General features: G+C 40.4%; 1 protein-coding gene across 3 annotated transcripts in view; it reads right to left on the reverse strand.

Annotated features, from left to right (window-relative positions):
- LOC149308718 (X-linked interleukin-1 receptor accessory protein-like 2) overlaps positions 1 to 20,624 on the reverse strand; it is a 473,813-nt gene that overhangs the window by 285,374 nt on the left and 167,815 nt on the right. The window lies entirely within an intron of this gene.

Here is a 20,624-nt window from a genome sequence, read left to right on the forward strand (position 1 = left end):
TTGGTTTTAGCCCCTGAAGAAGGCCTTTTCCCAGACTGGGCTATTTTAAAAGGAATAAACCGTTGACCATCTTAGAATGCATAGAGCTTGACTCTTCTGTATTGTTTTCTTATTTCAACCACAGTAATAGGACAGCATCTGCCATCAAACTTTCAGATATCGAGCTAGCTTAGAAAGTGTAGGGCAGGGCACGTAGGAGGAGCAAGCATCACATACACACACTCACACCATCCAGTCCTCCAACACCTAACCAGCAGAAGACATCTTCTGTCTGAGGCAACCACCCCACTCTGGCCAATAATAAACCAAGATCTGCACAAAACACTCAAGGGCAGATCTCATTATGGAGGCATGGCTATAACATGGTATCAACACTTATGCCTGCACACACTTTCTTGGAAAGGTGTTGTGCCTGCGCTGTACATTGTGGTTTTTTATTACATTGTGGTTGGATTCCAATAGTTTGTTTACCATTACACTCTTCTTTCTTATGCATCATCATATGCTACTGCATTAAAGATTCATATTGCCATTCCATCTGTAGGAAAAGCAGGTCAAGACCCAGATGGATTAAGGGTTACCCGCCAAGATCATATGCATTATGCATCTCCACACAAAAAAAACATGTTTGTTGGAGATTACACTACTGGTGCCTCCCCACATTTAGTTCAAGTTCAAGCCTTTTAGCCCCAGCTTGCTGTAAACAAACGTAATTCGGATCATATATTTCATATTAGCAAGACAGTGTGCAAAACTCCCATTGGTTCAATTTGTATGCAGATCATTCAGAATCCTGGGTTCCACGTAGATTCAGGCCATAAAGGAATGGCAAAAACAGCTAATAAATTTTGCAAACATGGAAACACACACACACAGACACACACACACACAAAACCATTTATATGGTTAAAAAAACACCATACATACATGCATACATACAAGCACACGCACACACAATTAATCACAGATCAATTAGTATGTTAGGATCTGAGTAGATTTCTACTATATTTCTGCATTGGAAAAAAAGCAGCTAATAAATATTGCAAATACACACACACGCACACACACACACACACACACACTCCAAACCATTCTAAAAATCATTCCAAACCCTCATTATTCAGATTGCCCAAACACTTTTGCAAACCCTTTTGGGTCCACAATCTTCCCAAAGCAGAGTGAAAAATACAAAAACGCCACGCACACGCGCGCACACACAAAAGAGAGCAAAAGAGAAAGAGATAATTAACATAACTTGGAGATAGAGTGCAATAAATAATTGTGGGATAGCTATGGTACACTGAAAACAGCCAGACTCATAAGGAAGGTAGCCCTCCTCAACCAATACAAGAATGGTGCTGGCACACCACAACTATGGCCTCAGAAGCTACATCACAATTATCTTGATGCTGCATTCTAACCACTGGGCTATTTAAACATGAAGCCAGCCACATAGACCACCTTGCTGGTAGGCAAATTTACTCCATTAAGATCAGGACTTGCTTTCTCAAAGGGTCCTTCTGTCCTGTTTTCATTAAAGGACCAACTTGGCTGTAGTAAACAAAGGGTATAGTTAAAGATCCTGTGTAAAGATACATACTAATTGAATACTAAAGTTACAATTGTCTGTGCCATCATATTCCTCATTTTTATATAGGGTTGTGAACGCTGGACAGTGAAGAGAGCTGAAAGGAGGAAAATCAACTGATTTGAACTGTGGTGCTGCAGAGGAGTTCTACAGATACTGTGGTAAAAGACAAACCAGTGGGTCCTAGAGAAATCAAGCCTGAACTCTCCTTAGATGCCAGGATGACTAAACTGAGACTATCGTACTTTGGACACATCATGAGAAGACACAACCCATTAGAAAAGACAATAATGCTTGGCATGGTAGAAGGCAATAGGAAAAGAGGAAGACTGTGTTACAGATGGATGGACTCAATCAAGGAAGTCACAGCTCTGACTCTATAGGACCTGAATAGGGCTAATGGTGATAGGGTGACCTGAAGGCCTCTCATTCAGAGTGTCACCATAAATCAAAGATGACTTCACAGCAGTTAACAACCACAAAAAGTGAACAAATGAAACAAACAAGCTTCATTTATATACCGCTTCATACCACCTAAGCAGTGTCTAAGCGGTTTACAACTGTAAGCTAATTTGCCCCCAACAGTCTGGGTACTCATTTTAGCGACCTCAGAAGGATGCAAGCCTGCGTCAAGCTTCAGCCCTTTTTCTGGTCTTGAACTCACAACCTTGTGGTTTTGAATGAGTGGCTGCAGTAGGCATTTAACCACTGCACCACCAGGGCTCCTAACTGAAGAGCTCTTGAGATGTTTCCAGTTAAAAGCCTTCAATCACTCTACAAAGCCATCCAGTTTTCTTCTGGGAAGCCATCCATTTGTCTACCTGAGCAAAATGAGCATTTTGCTTTTAATTAACATACTGTGCACTGTATGTGCACAGGGAAACCGAACAGCAAATTAATGAATTAATTAATTAATATCCCACCTTTTTCCCAGCATGGGAGCCAGGACTAAAACAAACTGAGCTAAAATACAATGATGACGATAGAAAGAGTTTTTTAAAGAAAATACTAAATAAACTATCCAATTAAAATTGCACTAATGTGAAACAGTTTGAAAACATTTAAAATGCAACTAACAAATTCTATACAAATATAGGCTGGAATCATGGTCAGGCACTCGGGTATCATAAAACCAGTTGCACAAATTGTTGCAGTTTCTCATCAGTTGAATAGGTGCAGTTCCCCAATGAACACACGTTTTTTACTTGATGGCTACGGAGCTCCTCAACTATGGCACAATTGGTGAGCCCAAAGTTCTGGCATTTGTTGTGCACTTGTCACATAAATGTGGGATCCAGCAGTAATAAGGCTGGTGTATATTTACTCTGGGCTAGAAGTCTATACGATCTTGGCCACAATCTCCTGAGTAGTTTAGTCACAAGCAACTAACCTGATTTGAAGTTGAAGGTTTTCTCTTTATATATATATATATATATAAATTTATTCTTTATTAAATATTTACAAATTTAAAAACAAAACATAACGACTTCTCATTTCGACCTGTTAATTATTCATCTTACATTTCTTCCCCCCACCCGTCCCCCACCCTCCCCTCCTTCTTCTATATCTATATTGTATCGGTACTAATCCTATAGCTACAATCTTAAACCCTCCGGTAGAAGGGGGAATTCCATTTTTAATATCCTGTGTATGCAATTATGTATCTCTTTCCAGTATTTACTTACTTTTGTGCACGTCCACCACATATGGTAGAATGATCCCACATGTTTCTCACATCTCCAGCATAAACCTTTTTCATTTTTAAATATTTTTGCCAATCTATCTAGAGTCATGTACCATCTCATCTATTCAACATCTTGTGAAAGTTTTCTTTTATATCCAAGCAAAGAGTAAATTTTAGATCCTTCCCCCATGCTTTTCCCCAGGAACTCAAGTGTATATTAAGACCAATGTTTAGTGAACATAAGATCATACAGTGTTTAATTTGTTCTTTTCTAATTTCTTGTCCAATTCTAATTTTAATAACAAATTATAAAATTTTGAGATTTTTTCCCTTTCTTGTCCATTAAAATTAAATCTAATTCCGTCTTATCTTGTGCTATGCCATATTGTTTAACGTCTTTTTTCTATCTTTCATGTAACTGAAAATAAAGAAACCAATGGGTGTTGTGTCCTTCTACTATTAATTCTTCCTTTGTTTTAATCCTTACCATACTATTTTCTGTCTTTAATATATCTCTATATCTTAACCAATCTTTTCCTTCTTTCTTTCTCTTTTTCATCAGTGCCTCTTGGGGCAATATCCAATCTGGCATTTGTCTATATAATTTCTCTTTACATATATTCCAAACCTTCCATAGGGCTCTCCTTACTATATGATCTTTAAATTCTGCATTTAATTCCACCTTTCTGAACCATAGGTAGGCATGCCAGCCAAGTTGAAGGTTTTCATGCTGGCATCCATAGTTTTTTTGGGCTATGTGGCCATGTTCTAGAAGAGTTTATTCCTAATGTTTCATCAGCATCTGTGGCTGGCATCTTCAGAGAATCTTCTCTGAAGATGCCAGCCACAGATGCTGGTGAAACGTCAGGAATAAACTCTTCTAGAACATGGCCACATAGCCCCAAAAAATCACAAAAAACTATAACTAACCTGATTCCTTCCAGAAATGTTGGGACTACAACTTCCAAAACCTCCGAATCAGTTACATATGCACCGACAACCAATCTGGGAAAGGCTGTTCAATAGAATCTGATTCAGGCCAGCAGAAATAATCTGCATGCACTTCAAATATTCCTAGGGATAGAGAAAAAGGTTCCCATTATCTAGTACACATTCTGAAAAATGTAATTCGCCCTGAACTAGGGATGGAGAAACTATGGTTTGGGTGTCAAACATGAACCAGGGCACAGTTTTACAAACTCCATCTTTACTTTAGGATCCACATGTGAATGGAAAGCAAATCCTGGCAGCTTTCATCCTCAATAACAGGAAGTGAAAAATTGCCATTGCCAAATTCAATAGGGACATTAGAAAGGGCTGTGTTGCACCTGCCAGTCAAGTTTCTGTTAAAAATGACAAGGCTGTCAGGGATTCAAAGTGACATTTTTAAGAGCTGAGCACTCAAAGCTCTTTTCTTGTATGGATGAATACCCTTTACTCTCTCCCCCCGCCATGCCACTTCTCACTTGTTTAAATCAAGTTATTTCTGTTTCCGTTCATGAAGAAAGTTGAGAATTTCAGAAAGTTCTTTTTTTTAAAAGAGCCAAACAAAATTCTCATCAGTCTCTAACAGGAAGCCCTATGGCGGTTTCCATGTCAATGGTGTGGTGAATTTACTCTGGGGTTTAGTCCAAATTTTAAAGGGCTATTAAGGGTGGTGTAGAACTTGGAGTGTTCTGCCACTGAATACTACACCTAGTTCTGGGTACCACAATTCAAGAAAGATGTGGACAAGTCGGAGCATGTCCTGAGGAGGGTGACCAAAATTGTGCAAAGTCTGGATACCATGCTCTATGAGGAGCATCTTAGGGAGCTGGGTATGTTTAGCCTGGAGAAGAGAAGGCTAAGGGATGACATGATAAGTTTAAATATTTGAAGGGATGTCATATTGAGGATGGAGCAAGCTTGTTTTATGCTCTTCCAGAGACTAGGACACAAAGTAATGTATTCAAGCTACAGGAAAAGAGACTCCACCTCAGCATCAGGAAGAACGTCCTGACAGAAAGAGCTGTTCAACAGTGAAATACACTACCTTAAAGTGTGGTGGAGTCTCCTTCTTTGGAGACTTTTAAACAGAGGCTGGCTGACCATCTGTTGGGAGTATTTTGATTGTGTCTTCCTGCATGGCAAAATGGGATTGGACTGGAAGAGGTCTCTTCCAACTCTATGAATCTATGATCCTACTACTTCTTGTTGCCAGTCTTGTCTTTGCCCTCATCCCTCTCTGCCTTTTCCTTGCAATGTCTTGCAACCAAGTTTGAACTGGTGTGAACTTTAACAGCATCCCAGTACTACCATTTTATTCTATCATGTTCATCTGGTCAATGCCTGAACAGTGTAAATGCAAGAGCTATTCTACCAGGAGCACTTAACTGCCATTAACAAATATTTCAGGATGTTATATTTTGCTAATTGAAAGAGATGAGCGAAAAAGCCAGCAGTAATTGTTAAGTTTGCTTTCCAGTAGCAACATCTTTCAGATCTTGAAAGCTATGATTATGAAGCAAGAGTGCATTTGCAAAAACTTGTTCCTCGCAAGAATGAACCACTCAAACAGTTGACTACTTGCCTAGAGTAAAGTACCTAGATATCATTAGGACTCTCAAACAACAGTTAAAGCGGGGAGTTCCCTCTTCTCTCCTTCTCTTTACACACTTGATAGGCACATTTTAATATCTCTATTTGCCTAATATATGCCCTTTTTGTTCAGTTTTCCTTAATATAATGACATTTTGTAGGTCTTTTTCCCACTGACACCTGCATTTTTATGTGCACCTTCTCCAAATGTACATAGTTTTGTATTCACTTCATTTTTATGTTCCAAGAAGTGCGTCACAAAATGCTGATATGTGCAGATAACAATGTTCTGGTTTGCATATTGATCCAGGAAGGGAAAATTGCAATTTGCAATTAAAAAAGAAGTCTTTGTACTATTTTCTGCTTGAAATCCACTGTTCCTGTTCAACCTCAAAGGCAAAGAGTCAAGTTTTACATTCATTAGTACACAATCATTTATTTTAACTGAACAGAAATGGTCCATTTGAGGAAAATAAACAAAACAGTAATTCTTCTGCTGGGAAGAAGGAAATATCACCCAAAGGAACCACCAAAAAAAGCATGTCGTGTTTGCTCAGAAGAGGAGGGCACAAGGCAGGCAGCTTACAAGAGCAATTCTGTCAAACCTGTCTTTGCAAAAATTGATGAAAATGTCTGATAGGGATGCTGGAATGTACAAAGAAATTGCTGCCCAAACAATCCATGCCAGTTAATCAGGCCAAGTGATAAAAAAATATATAAGAAAAACTTTGCCTGCAGTGAAGACAGATAAAGCAAACACCAAACGAAAAGGTGAAACACCAAGAGCAATAAAAATAGTAATGAGAAATGTTTGCCCTGAAAGCACAAGAGAGTTGGGTTACACTACAAAGAGAGTCTGGATGAGAGAGGGACAAGGGTCTCCTCTAATCCTCCTTTATTACCTGGGCGCAGGGCCTATGATGCCTGCCACAGGGCTTCTTTTCCATCACCAGATAAGGACAGCCAATATGAGCAAACAATTTTTATTACCACTTGCAATGTACAGCTCTACAATCTGGCTTAACCATGCCCACTTCTGCAGTTTTCTGACCATCACCATCCCCGTGCCAAGTTTCAACTTAAAATATAACATTGGACCCCCCCCCCCTCCACACACACACAAGTGTTTGGTTGTTGTTGTTTTTTGCTTCTTCTAATGCTTGCTTTTTAACAAAACCTAAGCAACTTCTTCTAAATTCTGTATCATTTGAAATGTTATTAAACCATTTGTGGGGAGAAGGAGATAGATATTCAGTGTTTGTCCCTGAATCACAATTCATCCCCTTTTGAATATCTGTGGAGCTGCAAGCTGTTTTGAATACGCCCAAACCAAAAGTGTATCTGCATGACAGCCGGGAATGGATAGCAAATTTTGTTGTTAAATTTGGCCTGTTCTATCCCCACTTCCCCAGATTCAGGACCTCCAGGATCTACATCAATTAATGGTCATCTTTGCATGCTATTTAAAAAGTACAGTGAAAACTACACATATGTGTATACATTAATACAATTAAAATAAGAATTCCGCACATGTTTCAAAGGGCTTTTTAATAAACTATTCATTGACCTTCCACCAACAACATGAACAGGAGACAGAACAGCTGCCTGAACTTCATTATACAATGTGCGAGATAAAATGATTAACTCTGGCCAAAAAAATCCTTTTCAAGCAAACCTGGCTCTTGGGCAGCACCTGTCCTTCAGCTTCAAGCCATGAACACTCACTCATTCTCCATTGGGACAGATTCCTGTGCTTATAGCAGAATAATGAAATGAGATTATTTCGTAAACTGGAGCCCTGCATATATTGACACTGTAACAAAACCTAAACCACTATGAAGTGCAGCACTTTCTTGTGAGCTCTGGAGTGTCCTAGTCACTTCCACTTGCTGTTTGGTCGGATGAGCTGATCCATCCCCTGCATTGCTAGCAATTACCATACATACCTGACTTATAAATTGACCTCTTGTATAAGTCGAGGGCAGGTTTTAAATGTTAGAGCAAAATCCAAAATGATTAGTCTCGCCATCTTTCAAAGAAAGATGTGTGGGAAGAAGAGACAGCAAGCTGACAGGGAGAGAAAACTCTCCTGTGAGTAACTTCTGAAAAAGAAGTGACCTGAATCACATGGTTTGTTTACTGGTATTTATGACCATGTAATTCAATGCTAGTAGTGAGCAAATGGGAGGTTTTAAATGCGGAAAGATAGAGTTTGACATGCAGGAAATACTGTGCTATCTAAAAATCCCCCTCGCTCTGAACAGCAAAGAAGGAGGAAAGAGTGTGATGAAATATTCCAGCAGGACTACGTTCTTGCCTTTTGTCACGTACCAAAAGAAGGGAATGGTTCCTTTTTTGATAGGAGTTAAAGAACAGCATTTACATTGTACTGTATCGCTGCTCTGTTTCTGTTTGCATCTTCAGGAAACGCAAGCTAGGATGGATTTGTGTTAACATGTTAAACCAACCACTTTATCTCTCAGCCCTACTTGGCCCATCTCCAACCATTTAAGCTCCCACTGGAACTGAAGGGAAGAGATGGATCCCCACATTGGGAAGAAACCCAACTTGACAGTAGGACAAGCTCTGTCCCATGCGAGTGTGTGTTTGCCCACTACATGCAACTATATACTATGATCTGAATCTGAGATCCCTTGCCTCATTTCCAAGAAGCTGTGAAAATCTGGAAATGAGAAGAGGCAGCTCAAACCACCCACACACTGTCATGGCAGACAGGTGAATACACTTCTGATACGCTGATTCACACCAGCCTGCATCAAGACCAAAACTATTTCTAAACTACATGCACAGCAGATTGCTAATGAAGATCAAACAAGAAGCTTAGAATTCCTTCATTTTTACCAACTGTAGCATAACAGCACAATTTTATACGTGTCAGTGTTCATAAGTAAGCCCCATTGACTTCAGTGGGATTTATTCCCAGTTGACTGTGCATAAGATTGCAGCCTCAGGCAATCCTGGACCTTTTAAAAATAGGTACTTCAAAAACTATGGAGCTAAAACGTTTTAATGAAGAAAAAAAGAGGTTCCAATTAGATTGGACTATAAATTGGCTGAAAAAAGGTCCAGGCTTCTGGGGGAATTATTGATTTATCTAAGGAAGACACTACCATTCATGACATCTTTGACACAAGCACCAATTCCCTACGCACCCAATTAAACATGGTTTCTTAATGTCTCTGTTTTGAGGAAATACCCTTGTCTCTTTCACATTCATTGTCTCTTAAGGACGGGCCCCCAAACTATGCCATTGAACTCCAATTCCCAGCAGACCTAGAGACAAGAGACAATATTGGTGGCAGCAGCCTATCGAGGGGCAGAGTGTCCCCCTGCCTAAAGTATAGGGCAACAGATGCTGTCTTTTAAAGAAACAAAATAGATCAAAATAAGATGTGGTTTGGAGTTACCCAGTTCTCACATTTCATTTTGCTTGATGTCGGCAAGAGAGAATTGAGGAACCTAGGATTAGAATGATTGTGGAGAAATGAGAGGCACTAAAAATGTTCTCAGAAGTAATATGGTTTTATTCAATAACTAGGCAACTGGGTTCTGAATAGTGGAGTAAGGCTGAGGAACGTAGGAAGAGAACCAGAAAAAATGAATGTTATTTTCATATAATACGGCAGGCCCTTGTTCTCCACTGGGACTTGGTTCCAGGACCTCCTGTGGACACCAAAATCCATGGATGCTCAAGTCCTATTGTAGACAATGGTATATTAAAATGGGGTCTCTGATATAAAATGGCAAGATTAAGGTTTACTTTTTAGCACTTTTTGTACGAGAATGTTTTCAAACTGTGGTTGGCTGAATCCATGGATGCAGAATCCATGGATACACAGGGCCAACTGTATTAGAATTCAGTGCCATCCAGCAGAATGGATTAGCAGGGCAAGCAAAAAAAGAATTTATTTTCACAATACTGAAATAACATACAAAATTCAGTTTTGCAAGTCATGCGGATAACATTAGCTTAGATGGTTTCTTTAAAAAGCTATGAGTTAGCCTTGTGGAAAGTAGGATTGTTATACAAAAATGGAATCGAGTGCAACCTTCATTTGTCAAGGGTCACTTTGCTACAGAGCAGATGCTGAGGAATGACAACAAGGGAGGACTTTTTTCCTTGTTGCTCTTTGTGAGTATCCTAGGATCAGTTGGCATGCTTAGGTTGCTGCCAGGAGCTGTTTAACTCAACAGTGTGTCCTGGCACATACCCCCACTGCTGTGGCACCCCACCCAGCCTCACAGCAGGCTGGGTGTTCCCATCCCCTTCAATTACATCTGCAGCACTGGTGCCAGCAATGCTTTCTTATCAGCCCTTGTTACTTGTCAATAAACCTAATTTCTCAATAATTAGGTTACAGTCGGCTTTCTTCTTCCCTGGGCTTGCCACCCATAGATTGGAGCATCTGCAGATGGCCCCACCTTGTTCTCCCCAAGAACAAGGTGGGACTGCACCAACATGGTCACACATACATCATGCCACCATTGGAAACAATGGGACTTGACGCCCTGTGGATGTTGCTATCCATGGGGACATCCGGAATGGAACCGCCATGGATACGAAGAGCCGACGGCATAACTACATTAAATTATGGTAGAATTCAAAGATATAGCCATATATCTGTTTGCATCTTCAGAATCAGTATGTAGAGAAATCTTGTAGCACCTTTGAAAGCAAGAAGTTGGCAGCATGAGCTTTCATAGGCTAAATGCATCTGAGGAAGTAGACTGAAGTCCACAAAAGCTCGTGCTGCCAACTTCTTTCTTTCAGTTAATCTCAAAGGTGCTACAAGATCTCTCTACATTACATTACAACTGTTACTTAAGAAGGATAACCTCACTCCTTTTGTAGCACAACTACAGCTTTTTAGTTATTGTTTGTAATTCCAAACTTGATAATACGTGGCTTTTAAGCCACCATTCAAGTTCTAAAATAGTACCTTTGGTGATACTTATTGCATGATACCGTCTCCATCTCGTTGCTGCCTGGCTTTCCAAGCCTGGTCATAGAGCATCTTGTCATTGAGAGGGAAACCCATCATTAAGCCCACAAATGTGCTGCTATCCCATTAGTTCTTAGGTGTGATAAGTTCTTTGTTTGCCAGTCATGAAGCTGCACTGTCTCCTCCTCTCCCCCTGTTCTCCCTCCTCCTTGGAGCTTTGGTGCCCCAAAAACTACCATTCCCAGAATTTTATAGCATGGAGCCAGGACAGTTGAAGTGGTGTCAAACTGGATCATTTCTGCAGTGATGCAGCCATAATCTCCCGAGCTCTGATCAAGGCAAAAATAATCTGATCCAGGCTGACAATTCAAATATTGTAACCCACCTTAAATCCCATTGTGGGAGAAAGGTGGGAAATAAATCCTGGAAATAAATAAATAAAATGTTTTTTTTACAGGCTGATACTAATTTTCTTACTCTGCACAGACTCATCTTTGGCTTTGTATAACTTCCATTCAGGTTTCTTTCCTCTTTTTTTCCCTTCAGACAACCCTGAAACACCAAAGGCAATTGCGAAGCTGTTTAACTAATGAGAGCCGACTAATTAGTTTGCTACCTGCTGCTTCCATCAGATACCAGTTCCATGTCCACTGATAAATACACACTCAGCATCTGTCCACTCCCCACCAAGGAAAATGGAGAACTCTTTGGTGCAGTACAGTTTTCAAAGAAGCTCTGTTACAACTATCAGTCTTAGAAATGTCAATATTATGGGCAAATATACTGGCTTTATTGAGATATATCGTCCTTCTCTCCCTGCCTCCCCAGCAGTGGGCAGTTCTCCTCCAGGGCTACAAATTACCATCTAATAGGGTGATTTCCTAGCATAATTAAATAGAGGAGACAAGTGGGAGCTGGATAGGGCACTGTTGATTAGCGGGGTCAAGCTATCACTGAAAAGCAAAGAGGGCCCATGCGCACAAATCCTTTCCCCAAGATAGAGCTCATTCCAGCATGCACAGTTGCCATTTGCTTTAGCAATAGAAAGTCCACCTGATGGAGCAAAAGTGTGTTATACAGAAATATACAGAATACAGAGTTGATGCAGTTTGAAGCTGCTTTAACTGCCATGGCTCAACGCTACAGAATCCTGGGATGTGCAGCTTGTTATAGCACCAGTGTTCTCGATAGGCTCAATATCTCACAAACTACCAGTCTTGGAATTCCATAGCATTGAGCCATAGTGGTTAAAGCAGTGTCAAACGGCATTATTTCTGCAGTGCAGATGCAGCCAGAGTCTTCCTCTCTGTTTTTTCTGTTCACTTCTTTTCCCATACCAGACTGATAGCCAATATCTTGGCTCATTCTTTGGGCTGCCCTGTGTCCTACTTTACAGTCCTCTATTTCAGAAATGTCAAATATATATAGTATTTCAGGGCCTGAAGCCTACAGTTGGTGTTAGTACAGTGGGGTAGGAAAAGGCTTACCATAAATCTCAACCTCCTCCCAATGACCCTGAGCTACTTGGTCCTCCAGTGGTCCTATTTTCAGGACTCAGCTTGTTCCTCGAAGAAATGCCAATCTGAGTTTAATCCCAACCTGCCTGACAACTTTCCTTTTTCTCAGATAAAGTGGACTGCCAACACTCTGACAGTTTTGTTCCCTGAGCCACTGGCATATTTGTGTACCATCCCAGCTCAGCTATTCAGTGTAAAGGGATGCTGTGTCATAAATACAATAGAACATTGATCACTGTGTCTCTGTGTAGATATTTCTATCCTACAGATGTGATATTTATTCCCTCTTCTGCTGACATTAATAGCAGTTGATGCAGAAAGTTTAAAAAAAAAAATTAAAATCCCACCGATAAAAGTAATCAACATGAGCAGCATAGTTTTGCTGGAGACTATGCTAGAGTCCCCAAACAATATACCAAAGCAGTGAGGCAGGACAGATCTTGTTCCCATCTCATGTCCTTTTTATAACTCCCATAGATCCCTCATCCAAACTCCAGAACCGCAACAAAGCACTTGCTAATCGGTTGTGACCTTCTGCATTGACAGTCCCCACTTGTGGGGATTAAAATTGATTTCCGTCCCCCTCCCCTCCGTCTCTTCATCCTTTGCATGTAAAAACCTGGTGACCTGCCTTCACATCACTATTTGAGAGCATGCAGTGACACCCAGAGTAGAAGAGATGAAATCAGCCATTTCTTTTGTCCTAACAGAAACTGCAACAACAAACCAAGCGTGAGCAACAGAGCAGGTTCTGAAATGTAGCTGAGGAAGCCTGCTTGTCCTCAAATCTGCATCTGGAGACCTGCCAAAAGGTGGCAAAGAGCAAGGATTCTGTGAGTCAGCAGAGCCAACTTTTTCATTTGGCAGAGTGAGGATGCCAGAGATCCCCTGCATGGATGCTATTCTGTAACTGGCAGGCAGTCTAGTCAGCTGAATGTGGAATACATTCAGCCCTCCATATCCACTGATTTTTTTATCCACAGATTCAGCCACCCATGGCTTGAAAATATTTTTAACAATGTATATGAATTGCAAAAAGCGAACCTTGATTTTGTCATTTAATATAAGGGTTACCAAAAATGGTGTCCCTTAATATCATATGGCAAAATGAAGGTTTGCCCCTGTACTTACTGTGCCACTGTATTTAATGGGAATTGAGCATCAATGGATTTTGGTGGGTCCTGGAATCAAACCCCAGAGGATACAAAGGGCCCACTGTTTTTAAGTTGTCCTTTGCCTCAGGCAGCAAAATGTATCACAGCACAGCACACTAGAAATTGATGATTTGGCCATTGGTCCTCAAAGAAAAATTTGAAAGACTTGGACCTATTTTTCCTACTAAGCAGAGCAATTTTGGCATAATCAGGATAAGAGGGGAAATTGTACTTCTGCCAGTCAAACCAAGGGTGCATCTGCACTGTAGAATTAATGCAATTTGACACCACTTTAATTGCCATGGCTCCATTCTACAGAAACCTGGGATCTGTAATTTTCTGAGGCACCAGCCCTATTTGGCAGAGAAAGCTAAAGGCTAAAGCTCTTGTAAAACCACAAATCCCAGGATTCCATAGTGGAGCTACAATGACACCACCACCACCTAACGAAAAGCTGTGGGGCTGGGTCTTATTGACAGTTCAATTGAATCAATTCTTTAATAACATTTATTTAAGGCTTCTGCCACACAACAGAATGAATGCAGTTTGACACCACTTTAACTGTCCTGAATCCTATAGAATCCTGTATTTGTAGCTTGTTGTGGCACTGGAGCTACAAATCCTGAAGTTCCACAGCACTGAGCCATGTCAGTTAAAGTGGTGTCAACCTGCATTAACTCTACAATGTAGATGCTCCCTAAACCCCAATGATTCATTAGATTAGGAAGTAACAACAGTGTTTATGCCATTATTTTCTGTTATCTGCAGCAGGGGGGAGATAAAGTTCTAGCTCAGTGCCTAAAAGTAAATATCAGAGGCTGAGATGGTGCTGCCTTATTCAATGAAAATAAGTCAATCAGACTAGAAGTTGGATTTTATTTCAAAAGTAGTAAAGAGACAGCCTCCTCTAACATCTCTGAGATTAGCAGGATACCTCCAGTGCTACAGAGCCCTGAAATGCTTCAGACAAGACAAGTTCAGTTTGGGCATAAACTAGAGCAGCTTTTCAGCTGCGAAAATTCCTTTTGTTCCCAGTCAACTCATGGGGCGGCTGATCTGACACTGCTGGACTAAAACATTTGTTACATTTTCGACAAAATTTGAAGGATATTCATTCTCCGCAGCCCTGTAGCTTTATCCAGTAGAAAAGCCACGCCAAACAACCAAGGAGGACCTATCATGCTCTTCGCCATCTCTCTCAGTGCCAAGCACACATCATGATGTCCAACACAAATTGGTCCTGAGTTACTCAAGAAGATTTCACATCATATTTACATCAATGAACATATAAGCAGCCAGAAGAATTAGTGCAATTTCAAATGCTTATGGAGAGATGTTTTATCCTTTTCTGTCAGAAATGCTTTCAAACCAATCACCCTGCAATTTCCAACTACACTTTCCAAAGGTAATTTAAACCCTATTTAGGCATTTTTGTCTACTCCGTTTGAAAGAAGGGAGAGGTAGGAAAGGGCATAGCCTGCCCTCACTGTCTCAGGTCTACCTCGTCTCCTTCTGACCTTGGAATATATAGTGCAAAAAATTAAAGAGAGCTTCTAAGTTCAGCTAACCGTTCTTAGTATCCCCCTTTTCTTTTCATTTTTTAAAATGAAATGTACAGATGCAAATTCAGAAAAGAAGACACAAAGTAAAAAAAAATGTGGTGGGAGTACATAGGACATAGTCATGGGATAATTATATTCATTAATATAAAATGTCCATATGTCCAACAAAATGTTTGATTGAAGTTGGCATCTGTAGGATATTCATTCATGCACAGATAAAACAGTGAGATTTCCAGCCACTGAACAAGAGATGGAGAATTGTTATTTTTCCAAGCCTCAAGTATAAGGGCATGCAGGCTTCAATCCATATTGATCATCAGTTGATCAGTTTCCAATATGCCTGCTTCGGGTCCCATATTGGGAGCAAGGTAAAATATAAATTGAATGAATGAAACAATTAACTCCCAGGTTACAAGAATTTTATTTAATATGTCTCTACAGACTTTATCAAACCAGACTGCTCTCTTGCACAATCACACTGGTTTAAGAATGGAAGCATACTGGTTTGGTATCATTTCTTATCACACTCTTCCACACAATATCACTTTGCTGATCAATGGTCGTGCAATCTGTTTTCCAGACTGTGAAATGCTGCCTTCCAAGAGGAAAGGTGGGAATGACAGTTCATGGCTGCCAACCACCTCCCGAAGCCAGCTGCTATGTGAATTTTCACGCAGGAGACATCTTAAGGAAACTGTTGGTGGCTATGATCACTGTGAAAGGGAGAGGAGCAGAATCATGCCCACTAACATCATGTAGCTGCCTAAGAAGTGGAACTGCAGCAGAAGGGACCTATCGCACATAGGCAGTAATGGAATAGCAGTGAAATTGAGAGCCTATTGACATGTTTTGCCCATCAATGAAAAGGTGCACTACAGTAATGAATGCAATGCAAGGCAGCAGCAGAATGGACACAATGTTGTGTGATAAATACCAGCTAAATATGCTTTTCTTCTTGTTTCTGACTTACAGCAACTCTAAGGCGAAACTATCATAGAGTTTTCTTGACAAGATTTATTCAGAGGAGATTTGTCATTGCCTTCCCCTAAGGCTGAGAACCCTGGTCTCCAGAGTTATAGTCCAACATTCAAACCATGATGCCATGCATTTGTCCTATTAAGATCCCACTTTTATAGTCTCGTGTTATAAAATCCAACAAATATCTGAGATTTCTCTAACACACAATTCATGCATTGTAATGCAGGAATACTTCAGTTAATGAAGTAGATGTGTTCCTTTCTTTAATCGAAAATTTGGTACCAGAGGCAGAAGTAACATGGAAACGAATGGGGATAGGTTCCTTTGGCAAAACGAAGGGTCTTCTAGAAACCATTTGGAGGTTTCTTCCAAAATGTATCCAGGATAAGGAACGAAGAAGTGGGCCTTTGGGAACATGGGTTGCAGTTGCAGCCATGCACAGCCAGCATCTGAAAAGGACGCCCTTGTGTCCCTAAAGTTATATACTGCATCATCATTATTTACTGTATTTATTGCTTTGTGATTTTGCTTTTCTTCCACAGATTTCAAGATAGTGCACATGGTACTCTTCCAGGCTGATCTGTTTTTTGTAACAATTCTGAGAAGTACATTGGGCTAAGAGAGTGGCTAGCCCAAGCTCATCCAGTGGACTTCATGGCTAAGGTGGGATCTGAATTGCTTTCATGAGTGTACAGTGCTAGCCACACTTACATCCTAAATTATGGATAAAACCTAACCAAGAATTAACTATTCCTCCCATCTTTTTGAAAACCAAATCAATCTTTCTCACAGCCACCATTAATTATCTCTATTTTCCACATCAAAGTGGCAAGTTATACATCATCTAAAAGGTGGTCAAAAGACGATACAAATTTGCATATCAAGTGTAGGGGGAAAATACAGTGCACCCTTGATATCTGCTGGGATTTGGTTCCATCTGTCAGAAGTGCTTTGATGGTGCATTCCTGCATGGCAGGTGGTTAGACAGGATGGCCCTTGGGGTCTCTTCCAATTCTCTTTTATGACTCTATGATCCCCTGGGGATACCAAAATTGATGGATGCTCAAGTCCCATTATAGACAATGGAGTAGTAAAATGGTGTCTCTTTTAAGCAAAATAAAGGTTTGCTTTTTGGAAATTCTTTTCTTTTCTTTAAAATTTTTAAGCTGTGACTGGTTTGAATCTGTGGATGCAAAATCCACAGATATAGATGTAGCAGGGAACACTGTGACCAGGTGCCCCATGTGCTTGCTTGGTCTGCAATCCAGATACTCACTATTGGTTGGAAGCTTTACGGTCCCTGTTGAGTTCCTGTCTTGTGCTCCTTTAAAAATTAAACCCAGTTTGGACTGGACAGTCTGTCAGATACAAGACAGTAGTGAGGTTAATCATGGTTTACAAGAAACAGGCAGGTTTTTGTTCTTATCTTCTTATCTGCAGATTCAATACAGTGATGCAATGCTGTCCCTTTCAGAACAACCTTCATCTCTAGCTTTATCAAGGAAGTGTTACATTTTATGAGCCATGTTGGTATCCTGGGAAAAGGTACTCAAGCATTTCCTACAATGTTGTAAACCGTGAGAATACTATGTGTGGCTTTTACAATCCACAGCTGAAAAACACACAGTGAGAGTATTGATACTTCCATTAAACATGCCGCGGTAGTGGTGAAAGAGATAGAGAAAAGAAAGTACCAATACACAAAGCGCTGTTAACATTCATTGATTGTTTCTTGTTGAAATATTATTTTTTAAAACAGCTTCATTCAAATCAGCACAGACCTTGGGGACTGGGTTGCAATCGATAGATCAACTCTGCTTCAACAACAATTAAAAACTCTCCCCTTCCCATTACATCTCATTTCAAACATTTCAGATGAATGAGCAAGGAAGTGTGACTCCAAACAGGAAAATAAAATATTCGAAATAGCAAGATGTATATACTTCCTCTCTTTTACCAACAATTAGGCTAATAGGAGATATCATCATGCAACCAAATCCAGTAATGTTAAATCCCCACCTCACTTACTTTCACACACAAAATATATCTGACTGAAGCCTGCCAAACAAGTTGATTCCCCATTGGTCCAAACCATTGAAGCTTCTACTTGAGATTGTCAAGATTGCAGCATTTTAAGCTGCTTATCTCCTCCCTTTTAACTAACGGGGGGGGGGGGGAGGGGGGAGAAATCTACATTTAATTTACAAAATGTCCTTGACATTACATTAAACGCCATCAACCTTTTTTGCATTAAGTAAAGTTCCAATGCTCTTATAAATCTGTACATTCAGCAGTACAAAAGAAACCTGAATCAGCAAAGAAGTCAAGAAAACCACCTAGCTTTTAGGTATACGCCCAGCCTTCTTGACAACTTGAGACGATGCAACAAATACATTGCCCAGGAAGAAGCTCACTTGCTTCCTTGGTCAAAGTAGCCTATTTTATTTGTGCCCCAGGATGCATTCAATGCAGGCTTCCCTAGGTCACACAGAAGTGCCCATTCAACAGACGGATGGTGGGAACCTTTGCAGCAACAGATCAAGAGTCAAACTAGCTAGCCCAAGAAATTTAGTTGTCTGAAGCAAAAGACAAGATGATGCCTGCTCTTCATATCACATATAGAAGCCAACTGGACATGCAGCTGAATCTTACTTTGCCCCTTGTGATGTCAATGGGGTAGAGTCCCTCACCAGAGTTGAAAGGGCCCAGGACATGTTATGTGGCATATATAGGAGAAAAGAAAAGACATCTAAGAGGATCCATTCAGGGTCCTTCTGCTGCCTGCACCCTAGCATCTACTGACCAAGGCAATCACCACATTTTGCCTAATGGTAGGACTGCCCCTACAAACATGAGCAGACTTCTATTGCAAAGGTGGGCAATTTTGGCACACTTTTGTTTGAAGGACAGGCCAAATGTTCATCTCCAGCACCATCTGCAGGTTACACTAGCCTGATCAATGCAATAAAAATGAATAAACAGCCCCCAAAAGCAGAAGTGACCTACCGCAAATCTTCCGGGGTGCATCTACACTGTAAAAATAATGCAACTTGGTACCACTTAAAATGTTGTATCTTCATCCTATGGAATCCTGGGGTTTGTAGTTTCACAAGGTTTTTAGCCTTCTCTGCCAAACAGTTCTGGCAGCACACAAAACTACAAATCCTAGGCTTCTGTAGGATGGAGCCATGCCAGTTAAAGTGGTGTCAAACAACATTATTTCTACAGTGTAGATGCACCCTTGGAGGTCCAATCCTGTCTCTTTAAACCTGATTAGAACAATGCCTGTACATGTGCTGATCAGCTCCTCTGTACTATCCTACAACTGTATTTGTTCCTACAGTTGTTTTTAATTGCCTTTTATCTTTTTAATTCATAAAATAAAAATCCATGTTTGTACTACTTTTGCATCTCCTCCCACACGACTAGTTACATTTTCCACCAATGCACACACCCAGCATTGTGTGCAATAAGCTACCAAATGCTCAGGGGCACATTATCAGAGGTTTACTTGGTGCAATTGCTCCAGGGCTCACCCTGGCAAAGGATGCAGTGCTGAAGGGAATGGGTGCAGCTTCCTCCTTTTTCTTCTGCAGGCATTCCCTGGATTAGTAAAAAGTGTTTGGGATCAAGCTCACAATCTCAATGACTTTGCAAGGCTGGAAATGGAGTCATACTTGAAGATTATTATACTGCTGTCTGTTTTATTTAATTCATTGTTGTTTATTGAATTATATGGCTCAGATCACAGTCATAAACACAGTTGGTGGAAGATGAGAGAGGGCCTTCTTGGTGGCTGCCCTTAGTCTCTAGAACTCGCTTCCCAGGAAGGCCTGAATGCCCCCCTCCCTGCTGTCCTTCCATCACTTCCATCAGCAAGCTAAAACCTTTTTATTCAGACAAACCTTTACAAGAAAAGAAAAAGTTTTTAAAGAACAAGCTAGGCGGTGCTGTATAGTTTTAAACTGAGCTGTTTTTAATTGCCTTTTATCTTTTTAATTGCATTTTAGTCTTTTAACTGAAGGTCTCCATTGCTTGAATGCTATGAATAAGTCACTTCTATGAATAAGTTCACTTTTTATTGGCTTTTAACTGTATCGTGAGCTGCTTTGAATCGCAATTTTGGGAGAAAGATGAGAAATAAATAAATAAATATTATTCTGTGCCACCATTCCTAGAACAGTTCACCCATGCACATTAAGAGGCCCCTGTTCTGGAATTGTTCCAGGGCCCCAACCATCATAATTGAGGTGGTTGGAGCCCTGGATGATGGGTGTTGCAGTCCACAAAAGATTATGCCAAATAAAACCAGTTAGTCTTGCAGATGTCCCCAGACTTTGTTGTTTTGATATGAGCGATACAATTTCATGCCTTTCAAGAACAATAAATTAAAAACCAGTCAATTCATGGAGTGCTCAAAAAGGAAATATGCAGACGTAACTTTACATATTCTTTGTGGGGGTACCTAGGATGCCCAAAAGGTAGGAATTGGAGCATCTAACAGCTTTCCCTTACTTAATTACAGAGGGACCTGGGACTTCTTTAATCAGGCATTATTGCACTTTTCCCCAACATTACCTTTGAACATACCCATTAAATG

Source organism: Sceloporus occidentalis, unplaced genomic scaffold (genome assembly GCF_023333645.1).
Source record: "Sceloporus occidentalis isolate IW3139 unplaced genomic scaffold, rSceOcc1.0.p SCAF_8, whole genome shotgun sequence".
Lineage (NCBI taxonomy): Eukaryota > Metazoa > Chordata > Lepidosauria > Squamata > Phrynosomatidae > Sceloporus > Sceloporus occidentalis.